The following is a 13,641-nucleotide window of genomic DNA, read 5'->3' on the forward strand; positions in this document are numbered from 1 at the left end:
GGCCATGTTGCAGAAGAAAACTCAGACCAACAAAAACAAAAACAAAGAAACAATCCCAGAATAATAAAGACAGTTAAAGGGAAGAGTATGCTTCAATCTACCAAAAAAATGCCATAGAAAAGTGAAGTAAGTAACATGCTGACACAGATGGGGAGACCTAGTTGTGGCTAGAATTCCAATTAACTGTATTTCTATCCATGTCTAGAGCCATAAGGCCATGTTACTTACTTTTGCCCTGAAATGTCTTGACTTTTAAAGTGTTATTCATTTCTTTTATTTCTGCTAACCATGTAGAATTGAATGACAATGAGATAGATAACTGATCTTCAGAACATTCTGTTAACATTTTGGTGTAGGCCAGACCCATGTTCATAAGAACAGACCTCTGCATAAAATTTCAGTGCAGCAGGACTTACAGAAGTGAGAATTTTCAGGGATTGTAGCCTGTCTATATGCCATCAACAGGAGCTGCTGCTGTTCCCTTGCTCCCTATAAAACCTAACATAGAACAGAAATTCTTAAATCTTGTTTTGTGTCATGGATGCCTTCAGCATCTATTTTTCAGAATAATGTTCTTAAATCCACAAAATGAAATACATAGGGGCAGGTACGTAGCACAGTGGATAGAGTGTCAGACTTGGAGTCAGGAAGACCTGAGTTCAAATCTAGCCTCAGGTACTTAGTAACTGTGTGACCCTGGACAAGTTGTCGAGTTTTTTCCATCATATCCGACTCTTCATGACCCTATTTAGGGTTTTCTTAGCAAAAATACTGGAGTGGTTTGCCATTTCCTTCTCTAGTTCATTTTACAGATGAAGAACTGAGGCAAACAGAGTTAAGTGACTTGTCCAGGGTCACACAGATAGTAAGCATCTGAGGTCACATTTGAACTATGTTGTCCCGATCTATCCACTGCACCACCTTGCTGCTCCATCAGCTAGCGTAGGAATGGCAAAAATGCCTCTTTTTTGAATTTTATCATTTTTATTTAACATTTTAGTTTTCGACACTGATTTCCACAAGATTTTGAGTTACAAATTGTCTCCCCATTTCTACCCTCCCCCCAATCCAAGATGGCATATATTCTGATTGCCTCATTCCCCAGTCTGCCCTCCCTTCTGTCACCCCACACCCCTGGCCATCCCCTTTCCCCTTATTTTCTTGTAGTGCAAGATAGGTTTCTATGCCCCATTCCTTATATATCTGGTTTCCCAGCTGCATGCAAAAACAACTTTTTTTTGAGCATCTGCTTTTAAAAATTTTTTTTTTTTTTTACTGATAATAAATCATAAAGAAATTTATTTTATTTTATTTTTTTTTTCCTTTATTTATTTTTAGTTTACCACACACGGTTCTACATAGTTTTGAGTTCCAGTTTTTCTCCCCTCCCTCCCCCCTCCCTCCCCAAGCCGGCATGAAGTCTCATATAACTGTCATGTATAACTTCGCATTGAATTAATTTATGCTCTATTCAAGTCGTGGAGAAGAATTTTGACCAATGGAATGAATCATAAGAAAGAAGAAACAGAACCAAAAAAAAAAAAAAACAACAAAAAAAAAAAAACCCAAAACCAAAAACAAAAGAGAAGCAGAAAAGGCGAGCATGTAGTGTGCCTCAGTCTGTATTCAAACTTCGCAGTTCTTTCTCTGAATGAAGATAGCATTCTCCATCGTGAGTCCCCTGGATTTGTCCTTGCCCCTTTAGGTTGCTGAGAGAAGCGCAGTATGTCAGGGTTGGTCCTCACGGAATCCACATATCTGTGGCTGTGCACAACGTTCTCCTGGCTCTGCTCCGCTCACTCAGCATTATGTCGTGTAGGTTTTTCCAGGTTGTTATGAAGTCTGCATCATCCCCATTTCTTATGGCACAATAGTATTCCATCACCTTCATATACCACAGCTTGTTCAGCCATTCCCCAATTGATGGGCATCCCTTTGCTTTCCAATTCTTGGCTACCACAAAGAGAGCTGCTATAAATATTCTTGTACATATGGGTCCTTTTCCCGCTTGCGTGATTTCTTTGGGATACAACCCTAGAAGTGGTATTACTGGGTCAAAGGGTATGAACATTTCTATAGCCCTTTGGGCATAGTTCCACACCGCCCTCCAAAATGGCTGGATCAGCTCGCAACTCCACCAGCAATGCAACAATGTTCCAATTTCCCCACATCCTTTCCAGCATTTATCATTCTCCTGATTTGTTATTTTAGCCAATCTGACAGGAGAGATGTGGTATCTAAGAGTTGTTTTGATTTGCATTTCTCTAATCAGCAGCGATCCAGAGCATTTTTCCATATGCCTGTAGATAGCTTTAATTTCTTCCTCTGAAAACTGCCTGTTCATATCCTTTGACCATTTCTCAATTGGGGAATGGCTTGTATTCCTATATATTTGGCTTAGCTCCCTGTATATTTTAGAAATGAGGCCTTTATCAGAGATACTAGTTGCAAAGATTTTCTCCCAATTTTCTGCTTCCCTCCTAATTCTTGTTGCATTGGCTTTTTTTGTACAAAAACATTTCAATTTGACATAATCAAAATTATCCATTTTGCATTTTGTAATGCTCTCTATCTCTTGTTGGGTCAGGAATTCTTTACTTTTCCACAAATCTGATAAGTAAACTATTCCTTGCTTTCCCAAATTACTTAGAGTATCAACTTTTACTCCTAAATCATGAACCCATTTTGACTTTATTTTGGTATATGGTGTAAGATATTGGTCTATGCCCAGTTTTTGCCCTACCATTTTCCAATTTTCCCAACAGTTTTTGTGAAATAGTGAATTATTAGCCCAGAAACTGGCTTCTTTGGGTTTATCAAAGAGTAGATTGCTAAACTTGTTGATTTCACCTACTTGTGTACCTATCCTATACCACTGATCCACACCCCTGTTTCTTAACCAGTACCAGGCAGTTTTGATGACTGCTGCTGTGTAGTACAGTTTAATATCTGGTGTGGCTAAACCACCATCCCTAGCATGTCTTTTCATTAATATCCTAGAAACTCTAGACCTCTTGTTTTTCCAAATGAATTTTGTTATTATTTTGTCCAGCTCAGCAAAAAAAAATTTTGGTAGTTCGATTGGTATGGCACTGAATAGATAGATTAATTTAGGTAGAATTGTCATTTTTATTATATTAGCTCGGTCTAACCATGAGCAACTGATATTTCTCCATTTATTTAGATCTGATTTTATTCGTGTGAAAAGTGTTTCATAGTTATGTTCATATAGGCCCTGGGTTTGTCTTGGCAAATAGACTCCCAAATATTTTATAGTGCCTTCAGTAACTTTGAATGGAATTTCTCTTTCTATCTCTTGCTGTTGGGCTTTGTCAGTAATGTATAGGAATGCTGAGGATTTATGTGGGTTTATTTTATATCCTGCAACTTTGCTAAAGTTGTTTATTATTTCAAGTAGTTTTTTACTTGATTGTCTAGGATTCTCTAGATAAATCATCATATCATCTGCAAAAAGGGATAATTTAGTTTCTTCTTTTCCTATTCTAATTCCTTCAATTTCTTTTTCTTCTCTTATTGCTACAGCTAATGTTTCTAGAACTAAATTGAATAATAGGGGTGATAATGGACATCCTTGTTTCACCCCTGATCTTATTGGGAATGCATCTAGTTTATCCCCATTACAAATAATGCTTGTTGATGGTTTTAGGTAGATGCTATTTATAATTTTGAGGAAGGTTCCCCTTATTCCTATGCTTTCTAGTGTTTTTAATAGGAATGGGTGTTGTACTTTGTCAAAGGCTTTTTCTGCGTCTATTGAGATGATCATATGGTTTTTGCTAGTTTTGTTGTTGATATGGTCAATTATGCTAATAGTTTTCCTAATATTGAACCAGCCTTGCATTCCTGGAATAAATCCTACCTGGTCATGGTGTATTATTCTCGTAATGAGTTGCTGCAATCTTTTTGCTAATATTTTATTTAAAATTTTTGCATCAATATTCATTAGAGAAATTGGTCTATAATTTTCTTTCTCTGTTTTAACTCTACCTGGTTTAGGTATTAGTACCATATTTGTGTCATAAAAAGAATTTGGTAGGACTCCTTCTTCTCCTATTTTCCCAAATAGTCTGCAAAGTATTGGAATTAGTTGTTCTTTAAATGTTTGATAGAATTCACATGTAAAACCATCTGGCCCTGGAGATTTTTTCCTAGGGAGTTCGTTGATGGCCTGCTCAATTTCTTTTTCTGATATGGGGTCATTAAGAAATTTCACTTCCTTCTCTGTTAGTCTGGGCAGTTTATGTTTTTGTAGATATTCATCCATATCTCTAAGGTTGTCAAATTTATGGGCATACAGTTGGGCGAAATAATTCCTAATTATTGTTTTGATTTCCTCTTCATTAGAGGTGACCTCACCCTTTTCATTTTTTATACTGGTAATTTGATTTTCTTCTTTCTTTTTTTTAATCAAATTGACCAAAGGTTTGTCAATTTTATTGGTTTTTTCATAAAACCAGCTCTTTGTTTTATTTATTAATTCAATAGTTTTCTTGGTTTCAATTTTATTAATCTCTCCTTTGATTTTCAGTATTTCTAATTTGGTATTTAATTGGGGGTTTTCAATTTGCTCTTTTTCTAGCTTTTTCAGCTGTATGCCCAGATCATTGATCTCCTCTTTCCCTATTTTATTCATGTAGGCATTTAGAGATATAAAACTTCCCCTAAGAACTGCTTTTGCTGCATCCCATAAGTTTTGGTATGTTGTTTCATTATTGTCATTCTCTTGAATGAAATTATTGATTGTTTCTCTGATTTGATCTTTGGCCCACTTACTCTTTAGAATTAAATTATTTAGTTTCCAATTAGTTTTTAGCTTATTTTTGCATGGTTCTTTATTAAAAATGATTCTTATTGCATCATGATCTGAAAAGGATGCATTGACTACTTCTGCTTTTCTGCACTGGATTGTGAGGTTTTTATGCCCTAGTACATGGTCAATTTTTGAGTATGTGCCATGTACTTTTGAGAAGAAAGTATATTCCTTTTTATCCCCATTCAGTTTTCTCCAGAGGTCTATCATATGTGCCTTTTCTAAAATTCTGTTTACCTCCTTAACTTTTTTCTTATTTATTTTGAGGTTAGATTTATCAAGTTCAGAAAGGGGGAGGTTGAGGTCTCCCAATATTATAGTTTTGCTGTCTATTTCTTCCTGTAACTCCCTTAACCTCTCCTCTAAGAATCTGTATGCCTTACCACTTGGTGCATTTATGTTAAGCAATGATATTGCTTCATTGTTTATGGTGCCTTTTAGCAGGATATAATGTCCTTCCTTATCTCTTCTAATTAGATCTATCTTTACTTTTGCTTTGTCTGAAATTAGGATTGCTACACCTGCTTTTTTTACTTTAGCTGAGGCACAATATATTTTACTCCAGCCTTTTACCTTAACCCTATGTGTATCCCCCTGTTTCAGATGTGTTTCTTGTAAACAGCATATTGTAGGATTATGGTTTTTAATCCATTCTGCTATCTGCTTCTGTTTTGTGAGAATGTTCATCCCCTGCACGTTCAGGGTTATGATTTCTATCTGTGTCTTTTTCTCCATCCTAATTCCCCCTGTTTATGCTTTTATTTCTCCCTTTCCCCTTCTCCTCCCCAACAAAGTTTTGCTTTTGACCGCCGCTTTCCTCAGTTAACCCTCCCTCTTTATTCCCCTCCCTTATCTAACCGTTACCCACTTGCTACTTCTCCTCTTCCTTCTGCCCTCCCCCCTCCCTTTTTCCCCCCTTTCCCTCCCACTTCCCGTAGGACAAGTTAGATTTCTAAACTTATCCGAGTATGTTATTCCCTTCTTGAACTAGATCAGATGACAGTAAAGCTCAAATACTGCTCTTCTCCCTCCCTTCTTTCCCTCTACTATAATATGTTTTTTTGCCACTTCCTTTGGTGTAATTTACCCTTTTCTACAACCTTCTTACCACTTCCCTCATAGCCCTCCCTTTATATCTCTTATTTATATTTTATATCTTTACATCAGTCAATTTATACAGGCATTCACAACCTATGTATATCCCTTTCATTTGTCACAATAGTTGTACCATTCACAAGAATGACTTATATATGTATATGTATATATATATATATACATAAAAAACATACATAAGATGATATAATCCCACATAAAGATGTAAACAACCTAAGCTTATTGGTTAATGAAGTTTGTGGGGTTTTTCCCCCTGGTTACCTTTTTATGTCTCTCTTGAGGTTTGTATTTGGAGATCAAATTTGCCATTGAGTTCTGGCCTTTTCATCAGGAAGGTCTGGAATTCCCTTATTTCATTGAATGTCCATCGCCTTGCCTGGAAAATTATGCTTAGTTTTGCTGGGTAGTTGATCCTTGGTTGTAGTCCCAGCTCCTTTGCCCTTCGGAATATCATATTCCAATTTCTCCTGTCTTTTAATGTGGAAGCTGAGAGATCCTGCGTGATCCTGACTGTAGTTCCACGATATTTGAATTGCTTCTTTTTGGCTGCTTGCAGTATTTTCTCCTTAAGTTTATAGCTCTGAAATTTGGCTATAATATTTCTTGGTGTTTTCAGTTTGGGATCTCTTTCAGGGGGTGATCGGTGAATTCTTTCAATGACTATTTTGCCCTCTGGTTCTAGGACCTCTGGGCAGTTGTCTTTGATAATTTCTTCGAAGATACTGTCAAGGCTCCTTTTTTCATCGTGGATTTCCGGTAGACCAATAACTCTCAAATTGTCTCTCCTGGATCTATTTTCCAGGTCAGTTGTTTTGCCAATCAGATATTTCACATTTTTTTCTATTTTTTCATTCTTTACATTTTGTTTTATTACTTCTTGATGCCTCATAGATTCATTAGCTTCCACTTGCTCAAGTCTAATTTTAAATGAGTTAGTGTTTACATTTTGCTTTTGAGCATCCATTTTCAATTGGTTGATTTCACCTCTCAGGGTGTCCTTTTCTCTCTCTAGATTCTGAATCTCCATAGCCATTTCGCCAATCTTATTCTTTAGGGACTTGATTTCGTCAGTGGATTTTTTCTCCCTTTTTTCCATTTTTTCCATATTTTCTTTTAGCTCCCTAATTTGGTTTTTAAAATCCTCTTTTAGCTCTTCCAGCAGTGCTTTTTGGGCTGGAGACCAGATCATATTAGCTTTTGAGGTATCTGATGTATCTACCGTGTCATTGCTATCTTCTTCTAAGTCGATATTTTGATCCTGCCTGTCTCCATAAAAAGAATCTATTGTCCTCGGTTTTTTTGTGTTCTTCTTCATGTTGGATTGCCTTTTGCTGGCGTTAGAACGAATTTCTATCTGTGAGTCTCAGGGCTTTCTGTCCCAGCTTTCTTATTCTGGGGGTTGTGAGTCTAAAATTATAACCTTCAGTTTCCTGAGGTGTGGGGGAGGGGTCTGGCTCCCTGGCGTCTCACTCCCTATGGGTGCTCTCCAGCACTTGCTTTTCAGCAATGGTCTCAGCCGTTTGTTGTTTGAGCTGATGACTGGCGCTTCCCCTGGGGGAGCAAGGTTACGTCTGGGCTCCTGGCTTGGCCCCCTGCCGACTCTTCCCCTCTGGGACTAATGAGCTTCTAGTATTTGTCCTGTGAAGCCCCGCTACTCTCTCCTCTGTTTCAGTTCTCTTTTTTTTTTTTTTTCCCCCGAGGAATTCTCTGGGTGAGGGGGGGAGGGGTTAGAGCCGCTTACCTAGCCATTGAGTCTTCCGGAAGTTCAAGAGGCCGAGATCCTGGGTTTTGCAAGCGGCAGGACTGGGTGTTTTCACGGCTGGTGGCGTTGCGCTGCCTCTCGTCGCTCCCAGAGACTGCCGTCCTGTGTTGGGAGGCCTGGGGATCTCTGCCGGTTTCGGGCGCCCAGCTTTCTCCCAGCTCGTCTCCCACGTGGATTTCCCGGCCGGCCGCTTCCGCCTTGGTCTGGAGCAGCCCCGCACCGAGCACTCTCCGCGCCTGCAGGTTCGTTCCTCTGGCCTTTCAGACTCTCCCGGCTCGGAAATTTGCCCCACGCAGACTGCTCGCGGTTTCTGACTCTCTCAAATCTGCTCAAGTTCCCTTTTTTATGGGAATCTGACAGACCTTGTGAGAGAGCTCCGGTAAGAGGCTGCCTTCATGCGGCCATCTTGGCTCCGCCCCCCTGCTTTTAAAAATTTGAGTTCCAAATTCTCTCCCCGCTTCCCTTCCCACCCACCCTCCCTAGGAAGGCAAGCAATTCAACATAGGTCACACATGTATCATAATGGAAAACACTTCCACAATACTCATGTTGTGAAAGGCTAACGATAATTCCTTCCATACTATCCTATCCCCCTTTGTTCAATTTTCTCCCTTGACCCTGTCCCTTTTTGAAAGTGTTTGCTTTTGATTACCTCCTCCCCCTATCTGCCCTCCCTTCTATCATTCCCCCTTTTTTATCTCTTTCCTCCTTCTTTCCTGTGGGGTAAGATACCCCACTGAGTGTGTATGTTATTCCCTCCTCAGGCCAAATCCGATGAGAGCAAGATTCGCTCATTCCCCCTCACCTGCCCCCTCTTCCCTTCCTACAGAACTGCTTTTACTTGCCACTTTATCCATTCTATCTCTCCCTTTTTCCCTCTCTCAATATAATCCTCTCTCATTGCTTAATTTGATTTTATTTTAGATATCATCTCTTCATATTCAGATCACCCTGTGCCCTCTGTCCGCCCGGCTCCTGGTCTGGTTGGTCCAGGCATGGCTCACGCTGGGCTCTGCTTTGCTCCCAGTTCTGTGCGATAGACCTTACTCTGTGACCGTCCAGGCTGTCCTGACCTGGAGCCCTGTTTCCCTATGCTATTCTGTGGGTTCTGCAGTTCTAGAATTTGTTCAGAGACATTTTTATAGGTGTTTGGAGGGACCTGGGGTGGGGGAGCTCATGCAAGTCCATTTTCCAGCTGCCATCTTGGCTCCACCTCCCATCCAATCTAATTTTTAAGGTAGTCTTTTCTTCAGTGCTCTTTTGGACCTCCTTTTCCACTTGGCTAATTCTGCCTTTCAAGGCATTCTTCTCCTCATTGGCTTTTTGGAGCTCTTTGGCCATTTGAGTTAATCTATTTTATAAGGTGTTATTTTCTTCAGTATTTTTTGGGGTCTCCTTTATCAAGTCGTTGACTTGTTTTTCATGGTTTTCTTGCATCACTCTCATTTCTCGTCCCATTTTTCCTCTACTTCTCTTACTTGTTTTTCCAAATCCTTTTTGAGCTCTTCCATGGCCTGAGACCAGTTCATGTTTTTCTTGGAGGCTTTTGATGTAGGCTATTTGACTTCGTTGAATTATTCTGGCTGTATGTTTTGATCTTCTTTGAGTTTGAGTCTAAGTCTGAGTATGAGTTTGAGTCTGAGTTTGTTTTCACTGCCTGTTCATATTCCCAGCCAACTATTTGACCCTTGAGCTTTTTGTCAGGGTATGACTGCTTATAGAGTAGAGAGTATTTTGTCCCAAGCTGTAGGGTCCAAGCACTGCTGTTTTCAGAGCTACTTCTACTCCACCGTCACTGCAGGCTCTGTCACAGCAGTGCTCCACCTTCCCCAAGACCCACCAACCAGGACCACAATCCAGATCCAAGCAGGGCGCAGAAAGAGAAACTGCCTCTGTGCCCACAAAGCACTCCTTCCCCTCCTACTCTGATCCACTGCTAGATTCCTCCCACCTTGTGAGCCAGAGACTCAGGAGTAAGCTGATGCTGAAGCTCTGGAACAGCCTCAGGAGCTTCCTGTTGCTGCCATGGCCACCACTGTACCACCTCTGCCACCCCCAGGGATGGGGCTGGACTTCTCTAAACTCTATCCTTCAATTTCCCATAAACTGCTCTTTGGTGTTTGTGGGTTGAGAAGTCTGGTAATTGCCATAGCTCAATGATTCATGTCCCTAAGGCCTGTTCCAGATGGCTGACTCCAGGTCTGGTCTGTCCTGATGCAGCCCACACTGGGCTCTGCTCCGCTCCCTGCACGGTGTGATAGCCCCTTCCCAGCAACCATCCAGGCTGTCCTGGGCTGGAGACCTGTTTCCCTCTGCTATTTCGTGGGTTCCATGGCTCTAGAGTTTGTTCAGAGCCATCTTTACAGGTGTTTGGAGGGATTTGGGGGAAAGCTTATTCAAGTCTCTGCTTTCCAGCCGCCATCTTGGCTCTGCCCCCCAAAATGCCTCTTATTGCAAGAAAACCCAACACCTACTGACACTGTTCTACCAAGACAAAAGCAACTACCTAATTTGTGGGACATATGTCTTAAAGTGTGCCTAAGAGTTTTATTTGGTAGTCAAAATACCATTCTCTACATACTGTTCCAATACTGTAAAGAAGGCAAATTTTACCCCATTTAGATCATGATGCTAATTTTGTCTTCCAGTGATTTAATTAATAGTAAATAGGTGTAAGATTTGCACAGTGTCCAATATACACAGCCCTATGAGCTGGCAGAGGCTGTGTAGTGTGCTAGACAGATCTGCGGTCAGGAAGGTTTGAATTCAAGTTCTGACTCTGGCACTTAATAATGGCTAGATTAGATAGCAACTTCTTCATGATTACACAACCGTTGGCAAAGATAGGATTGAATCCAAGATTTCCTGGCCCTAAGGCCTGACTTCCATCCTCTATAATAGTGGCTAACATGTATATATAGTATTTTAAGGTTTGCCACGAGTTTTACAAATACTATCTCATTTTATCATCCCAACAATCCCATTTTGCAGATGAGGACACTGAGGCTGGTGGAGGGTAAGTGTCTTGCTCAGGCTCACACAGCTAGTAAGTGCATGAAGCTAGATTTGAGCTCCAGTCTTCCTGACACCCAGGTCCAGTTTTCTATTCACTGCACCACCAAATTTTCTCTGCCTTTATGACCCTGAGCAAGCTACTTCTGTAAAATAGGATAATAGTAACTACAGTCACTATTTTAAGAAGGATAGTAGGACACAGTTATGGAGGGCCAGCCTTGCATGGATGACCCCAGATTTTACATATATATATGTGTGTGTGTGTATACACATATATTCACATGTATATATACACACATATATATGTTTTTGTGTATATATGTGGGTATACATCTATATTAAATACATATATCTGTATACATACATACACCCACACCTACATATATATCATGTCCTCCCTAAGTATTCTGCACACTAAGCCATCCACATCCTACAGGAAATCCACATAAGAAATGGACTCAAGGACTTTCACAATCTGCATTTACTTCCTCTAGCCAATATCCAACTGTCCTTCTTAAACTATGTCACCCAGAATTAAATCATTCTCCTCTGGGTGGATTACAGGTGGATTATCACCTCTTTTTTTCTCGGAAATAATGCCTTTATTAATGTAGCCCAAGGTTACTCAAGGTTTTTTATTTTGCTTCCAGGTTATACTGATAACAAATATTAAATTTGTGGTCTGCTAAAACCCCTGGATCTTTATCAAACTATTGTTTCCCAGTGTCTCCCCCTCATCATCTTTCTAAAGTTACATTTTTTTAACTTAGGTGAAAGAACTTGAATTTCCCCTATTGAATTTACTCATTAAGTTCAGCTCAGTGTTCTAGTCTGTCAATACCCTTTTGGATCCTGATTCTGTAATCCAATGTTTAAGCTATCCCTTTCAGCTTAAAGTTATTTGCAAATTTGATAAAGATGCCATGTATGCCTTTATCCAGTCCATTAGGTTTCCATATCAGACATTCTCTACAGAAAATAATTACAGATTTGAAGAAAACAAAGTCACCCCAAAACCACCTGAAAGGGCTTCTTTGAGGCTCAAAGGAGATTCTACTTTGAAATATTTAAAGCATTATAGACAGCAGGTATTTTTGTAGTGGCCACAAACTAGCGACTAAAGGATACTTGTAAGTTGGAGAAAGACTAAACGAATTATGGTATATGAATGTAATGGAATATTACTGTACCACAATAAATGATGAAAGGGACAATTTCAGAGAAACCTGGAAAGATTTGTATGAACTGATGCACAATGGAATGAACATAATACATAAATAGCAACAACTTTGTAAAGACAAAGACCTTTAAAAGACTTGAGATCTCTGATCAATGAAGTGACCAAGCACTATTACAGTGGACAGCTGATGACAGAGTGGTCACGGACTCAAAATGCAGAATGAAACATGCATTTTTGGTCTAGACCAATGAGGGAATTTGTTTTGATGGATTGTATATTTGTTACAAGATTTTATTTTCCTTCTTTTTTCAAAGAGAGGAAAATTGGTAGGGAAAAAATAAATGCTTGTTAACTGGGGAAAATAGGGTTTTAAAAACATTTAAAAAGTACTATGTAAGTCCCAGCAAATATCACTATAAATATTATTATTATTATTATGAGGATATTGAGGCTCAGAATGCTTAAGTGACCTATATATGCTCACATTGCTAAGAAGTCTTTAAGCAGAATTTGAACCCAGGTCTTCCTGACTCTAAATCTAGTATGCTAGCCTCTACTCCATGTTGCACCACAAATTAATGGAGATGTCATAAGATGTTTTTGAAGTCTTTACTATACAAGAGAATTTCTAGTGGATAATGGAAATATATGGAAGTTATTTAAACATTTATTTTTTTCTAAATTAACTTACCCAGAATGTTTGGATTGCCTGCAAAAAGCAATAATGGTAACATATTTAAAAGACTGTGATGCCAGGAAAATTGGAATTTCTATATTCTCCAGAAAATAAATCCTGAGTCTACTGTGCCCCCAGGGAAGTGTGCTAAATACAAACTCTGCAGTTAAAAAATAGCTACCAGAAAAGGCCATTAATAGAGAAGAAAGAAAGCCTCAATGCTGGGACTTAGCAAACAGCACATTCATTTCCACTCCCCTACCACGCACATATACTTAGTTTTTCTCTACAGCCCTTCCTGTTCTACCTCCTTCTTCTGTACCAGGGTCTCCCAATGGATCCTGAGCCATCTCTAGTCATCCTGATGACTATCCGGTCACTGGACCCAGATGGCTCTGGAGGAGAAAGTGAGGCTGGTGACCTTGCACAGCCCTCTCTCACTCAAATCAAAGTCAACTGCAAGTCATGTCATAATTTCCCTGATGTCATGGTCTTCTTCGAAAACAAAGGACAAACACAATTTTCAACTAGTATTCATTTTGCTAGGTTCAGCAATATCTTACTTCTTGAACCAAGAGCTTAAACACTCCAGCTCACAAAAGCGCCTTAAGATTGTGAAGGTCTACAATACTACAAGTAACATATGTCCTTTTAAAAATGTGGCACCCATATGACAATGGATAAAGGGGACATTTTCACAGACTCCAGGAAAGACTCGTGTGAACTGATACAGAGTGAAGTGAGCAAAACCAAGAGAATAATTTGTACAATAACAACAATATCTTTGAATATCTTAAGAACTTTGACTAACACAACAGCCAAACACAATTCCAGTTAACCAATTACAAAACATTTTGCCCATCTCCTGACAGAGAGGTGAGGGTACTTAGTAAGACATGTATTTTTTGGAAATATCCAATGTAGAAGTTTGTTTTGCTTGATCATTTATATTTGCACAGGGCTTTTGTTGTTCTTTAAAAAAATTCCCTATAGTTGGAGGGGGTGGGATTAAGAGAACATAGATCATTGTTAATTGGGAAAAAATTAAATGTAGAACGCAGAAG

This window comes from Trichosurus vulpecula, chromosome 6 (genome assembly GCF_011100635.1).
Source record: "Trichosurus vulpecula isolate mTriVul1 chromosome 6, mTriVul1.pri, whole genome shotgun sequence".
Classification (NCBI taxonomy): Eukaryota; Metazoa; Chordata; class Mammalia; order Diprotodontia; family Phalangeridae; genus Trichosurus; species Trichosurus vulpecula.